Source organism: Meleagris gallopavo, chromosome 22, assembly GCF_000146605.3.
Source record: "Meleagris gallopavo isolate NT-WF06-2002-E0010 breed Aviagen turkey brand Nicholas breeding stock chromosome 22, Turkey_5.1, whole genome shotgun sequence".
Classification (NCBI taxonomy): domain Eukaryota; kingdom Metazoa; phylum Chordata; class Aves; order Galliformes; family Phasianidae; genus Meleagris; species Meleagris gallopavo.
In genome coordinates this window covers 18,348-23,564 of record NC_015032.2, presented here as the reverse complement: position 1 = coordinate 23,564, position 5,217 = coordinate 18,348, and the positions used below count along the sequence as shown (strand labels likewise).

General features: G+C 45.3%; 3 long non-coding RNA genes across 4 annotated transcripts in view; all 3 read left to right on the top strand.

Moving 5' to 3' along the window:
- Positions 1-893, top strand: part of LOC109370722 — a 7,649-nt gene extending 6,756 nt beyond the window's left edge. The window contains exon 3 of the long non-coding RNA XR_002121071.2: positions 131-893. This is a non-coding gene — a long non-coding RNA (uncharacterized LOC109370722). The remainder of the gene's footprint in view (positions 1-130) is intronic.
- Positions 894-921: 28 nt separating this feature from the next.
- Positions 922-3,322, top strand: LOC104913970. The gene is made up of 3 exons (XR_795745.3): positions 922-1,066; positions 1,897-2,100; positions 3,114-3,322. It is a non-coding gene; the product is annotated as an uncharacterized LOC104913970 (long non-coding RNA).
- Positions 3,323-4,825: 1,503 nt separating this feature from the next.
- LOC104913969 overlaps positions 4,826-5,217 on the top strand; it is a 13,271-nt gene continuing 12,879 nt past the window's right edge. For both annotated transcript variants that reach the window (XR_795744.2, XR_795743.2), the window contains exon 1: positions 4,826-4,944. This is a non-coding gene — a long non-coding RNA (uncharacterized LOC104913969). The remainder of the gene's footprint in view (positions 4,945-5,217) is intronic.

Genomic DNA, 5,217 nt, shown 5'->3' with positions numbered 1-5,217 from the left:
GCTCTGCCTGGGGCAGCTCCGAAGCAGCAAACCTCGGCGATCAAAAACTCACTTCCACCACTCTGTTTTCAGAGAAACTGGTGAGATCCAGAAGCTCACTGGGGCTTTGATTGCTTTTTTCTTACGACAGTGTCTGGGTTCTCAGTTCCTATGTAGTTATGATGGCAGTGCAGTGTTTGGGAAGCGTGCAGCCAGCTGACTTGTTCTTCTCGTTCTGGGTTTTGTCGCACGGCGGTCGTGTTTTGCAGACGTGGACTACATCTGATGACTGACTTGTGGATAGAAACGTGTATGCTGTGCTCATTACCTTTGTATTATCAGCAGTCTTCATTAGGAGGAGGTCTTGTGAAGGAAACTAGCTTGGTTGTGTGTTGGTCACTGTCAGTGACTGGCTCTGCAGCTCCTGCAGCCCACCCAGCGTGCCTTTTGCAGCTGAGCTTGTTGTCAAGGTGTGCAAAAAGAGCCAAGTTGGGTGCTAAGGCATAAATGCAGCTGCATGTTTCAACTGGGGCCTTGTGCTGCATCTCGCTGTTGATAATAAATATTTAAAGCTGGGCCTAAGGCAGTACAAGACTGTGCTGCTTCTCCTTTAGCACGCTAAGGTTACTGCTGTAGGTCACCAAGGGCAATATCAGGATGAAGCTTTGCTTTAGCAAGCTGTGGAGGAGGCGTGACGTACGTAAAGCTAGGTTTACTTATGCTGCTGTGTTCTAAAGGAATAATCTTGTACTCATGCGAATGCTGTGGTGTATTACAGCTTGCTCTGCAATGCAAGCTTTTCTGTTCTACTGGTACTATTCCAAAGCAAGCATGCTTTTCACTTTCAGTTTGGAGGAGAGGAATTACTGCAGCTGTTTGTACTTCTAGGCTTTGAGTTTTCTTTTTGTGATAAGTGCTCTTCTTAATATATTGGGTCGGCCTCTCTATCCTGGGACAAAGCCAGTGCCAACCGCCTGATCAGCTCAGCAGGAACCGCCGGCTGTGGGAGATTGCAGCGCCTTCAGCGATGGAGCAGGATGTTGGGCTCGGATCCTAAAGCAAACCTGTGTGAATGGAACGTGAGCTCGTAAGTGCTGTGAACTGCCTATAGCTTTTACAGCTGTGTGCGTAAGGACTGCCTAAGGACTGCACAGCACATCCATCTGCTGCGTCAGGGCAGGAGAGAACCTGCAGCTGTCTCCTCTGTCAGTCTGAACTCCGGAATGCTGAGGTGTGAGGACAGCTGTCCTTCACCGCTTTGAGAAAAATGCTGTGCAAGTTGGAGGGCATTTTTGAGTGACGTTTTCACCTTGGCCTAAGCAGCTGAGTTCAGGTGTCATTCAGATTCTGAAGATCTATTCAAAAAACGGATGTTCTTAAGAACTAGCATGAAAAACACAGGAGGAAAAGAACGTAATAAAGTTAATCTAGCTGTCTGTTTCTTAGGGTCTCTCTCAGGTTGTTTGTCTCCAGTTACAAAGAATAGGTGTGAGAGTTTTGTTATCTGGGGCATCTATTCAACTTTCTGAGACTCCAGTCTAAGAAAGAGACTAGCAAACAGACTTTTTTTTACTTTCTTTCCCAGCTGCTTTGGTGAGGAGGTACAGCTGGAGGCTGTAACCCTCAGTTGCTTGTTTCATTTAATGTGCAGCTTTTTGTGGTGATACAGGCAGAGAATGTATTGGTTTTTCTTTATTAAGTTCTCACCACTAGGAATATGGTTCAGGAAGTGGATTTGCTGTCTTTTCCTTTCCTGTGGGTTTGTTCTGTCTGTTTTGTGGGGGGAAGGATGGTGGGTTGAGGGGAAGGAGGGGAGATTGCTTGTTGGGTTGTTTTCCCTTGTTTTATCTGGGAAAATTCTTTTTGCATTGCAAGATGTTTTTATTTTTAGCCAGAAAGCTGTTTGTTTCTCTACAGTGTGGTGGAGAAAAAGAGGTGTAGATCGCTGTACTCACTTCTGTAGTGCTGTGCATATGAACAACAAACGCAACCAACCGGTTTTCCCAGAATGACTGTGTGTAACTCAGCAGCTGATTGCTATGAAGGATTCCCCTTTGGTCAGTGTGTGCCAGTGACAGCACAAGAGCCTCAGGGTGGGCGCTGCGCCTGTTTGGGTGACAGGTAGGAAGTTTGCATCCCTGTATTGTCAGAGACCTTTACTGAGTCTTTTTTCTCTGGGTTGTTATTTTTGGTAAAACATGAAAGCAGTTCTGTGGAAAGTCTGATAAATACCTTAAAGAAAAAGGAGGCAGATATATAGGAATAGGAAGCAGAAAGATCTAAAAGCAAGCAAATTTGACCGCTAAGTATGTGCAGAAATAAGCTACTGCCTGCTGCAGTTATTGCTATTAGAGTGCTTTGATCTGAAGTGCCTGCCAAGGTTCATGTGCTTTCCATGTTCTTTTTTGCTCGTTTTATTTTATCCTTAAGCAGACATTTGATACCTTTCAGTTTGAGAAAATAGAATGAAGTATCTCCGTATTCTTATCCCACTTGAGATTGTTGTCTAAGTCAGCATTTCTTGGTGCATGGGGAAAGGAAATACTTTGTCATGCTGTCTTCTGAAAATGTGGCTTGGCAATGACTGTGCTGTTCTTCAGTAGTCTTGTGCTGTCTGTGCTGCAATTCTGCAGAGAGGTGGCACGTGCAGTGCCATTAAGATGAAGGCAAATGCCTTAATTTTCACTCTTCTGCTCGTTACTGCATATGTAACATCATTCAAGAAAACGGCTGTCATGTCATCTGAACAGTTCAGAGCACCTGGGCAGCTCTTCCCATTTCCATGTTACTTAAGACTTTCCTGAGGTCACGTTCCTCTTTTCTGCTCGCTCACACTAAAAAGCCCCGACAAACAGCTCTACCTCCTGTAGTTAATTATTCCGTAGGGAGAAGCCCTTCTGTACTTTCTCTTGCTGGTCTCTTTACTCTGTCTGCCACAGAACTGATGTTTTGGAAATGTGCTTTAGTATTGTTCTGTAATCTTCTTCTATGGGTAGAATTTGTTTTGGAAATGTGGTTACTTTATGTTGGAAATAATTTTTGTATGTGAAATTAATTTGCTCGGACTAGAAAGCACAGATATTTTTACTAAGATGCAATTTTTTTCTTCTGATTTCTGTTCTATTTCATCTCAGCACACGCAGCGTAGTTTACTCAGCCAGGCTGGTTGTACGTGTGAGTGGATGGACGCTTTGAAGGAGGTGGAAGCTCTGCAGCTCTGACAGATGGCCCAGAAAACCTTATTGTCATAATCAAAGCTATGGTAATGCACATCAACAAAAGCAGAATAAACAAAGGAAGTGTTCTGTTCCAAACTTTGGCTTACGCCATATCTGTGAATATCCTGTACAGTGGTTTTGTAGCTGTATTACCGAGACCAGCAGAAGTCTTTTTTTCTACCTAAACTCATAAATGAACTCTAATTTGATTACACACTGGAGGAGGAATTTGTGGTTTTTTTTGAACAGCAGTATTAGAAATACATAGAGTTTGTATAATAGCAATCATCACTGAGATAGTGGAATAAATAGTTGCAGGTTGATCCTGTGTTGCTTTTTATTCTACGTGTCCAGTATGTTTTTCAAATGAATATTGGCGTCTGATAGATTCCAGTAATGTCTATTCCTTCTGTTCCTTTCTTTATTCAGACACTTAATCATTCTCAATCTGTCAGGCTTCCCTGCCTCATTTCTGATCTTCACCTCAGCAAGCAGCTTTCTGCCTCAGAGTCTTTCGTAAGTATGCCTTGAATACATTTGGTTGCCTTTGTAAAGTGAGTTGCACTGTTTCTTGTGCATGCACACAAATTATGACAAGATACCGAGAATTCAGAACTGCTGCCTCCAGTGCTGGAGGTTCTGTGCCTGACAGAGTCTTAAACATCCTGCTTTTCTTCTTACCGTAAGACACAATGGTATAACTGAATTGGTAGGATTAGTACCTCACAGTCTATTCATGTATATTGAAGGAAAAAATTGCTGGAACAGAGATGCCATTTGGTTTATCCTTAGGGTTTATTCTAAGGCTGTGTGCTCTGAAATGCTGGTATAGTTTGAGTGTTGGAAGTGGTCATGACCTTTCTGCTGGTATCAGTTCATTCCCGGGGGAATAACTGCAGCTGACTGCAGTGTTGGTTTTGTTGTTCCATCCCCACAAAAGATATTCTGAGAATCTGTTTTTTTCTGTTCCTATTATTAGTATTACTGCATTATTAGGATGGTGGCTTATTGATGTACGTAGATTGCTCTGAAAGGAATGTCTCCTATTTATTTCCGTAGAAATGACAACAGATACATACAGTGAATTCTCAGCTACAAAACTCTGTTTTTCAACATGGTCACCACCATTAGCTATGCTTTTTTTCCAGTGTTGAACGAGAGCCTGCATGTTTTGCTTGTTTAAAAAGAAAAAAAAAAAAATCTGGCTGTTTGGGTGGCTTGTCTTTTGCATTGCTGTTGCCTCTGCGGAATCGCACCACCCACCGCCTCACTGCGCTCACATCCCAGTGTTGGTCTTCATAAATGTTCTGTTCAGTGTGGAAGAGTTCAGTGACAGCCCTGTGCTCCATGTGCACTTCCATGTCAGGTGCTGTGCTGTCATTCTGGCCCTTTGCTGCCATCTGTTGCATGGCTACAAAATGTAACTGAATGCTGGCAGGAAGGTTCAACCTCTGCTGTGTCCACCTGTGATGTTGTGGCCAGCATTATAAAATAGGAGGCATTCCTTTTGGATCAGCCCTTGTACAGTTATGAAAAATTAAGGTTTATAATGGCTGGCTGAATAAATTGGTGGCTGCTAGAGAGAGGCACAACTCTAAAATAACAGTAGTTAGGCACTGATAGCTTTCAAGGTCCGAGTGAGGGCCCGTCCGGGTAACGGGTGCGCGGAGGCCGAGGTAAGGGTCACGTGACCCGGGGAGCTGGCGGCCCTGGGCCGAGGAAACGTGGGTCCTCGCGGGGCTGGAAGGTGGGTCTGACGCGTTGTTGGGGCGCGGGGGGTCACGTAGGGCTGGGAAGGGAATCCGAGGCGTCCTCCTCGAGCTGCGGTGCCGGGACGCGTTCTGGGGCCCCGTGGGGCCGGGAAGGGGGTGGGGAAGTGAGGGTCTCGCGAGGCCGGGGCCCACGGGCCTGTTATGCGGGGTATTGCCCTGGGACTCGGGAGAAGGGGCCGGCGGTCTCCGTGCCCGATGGGGCCGTTCTTCACCGTCCTCCCCCTCCTCCCTTTTGTTCCCCTCTCGCA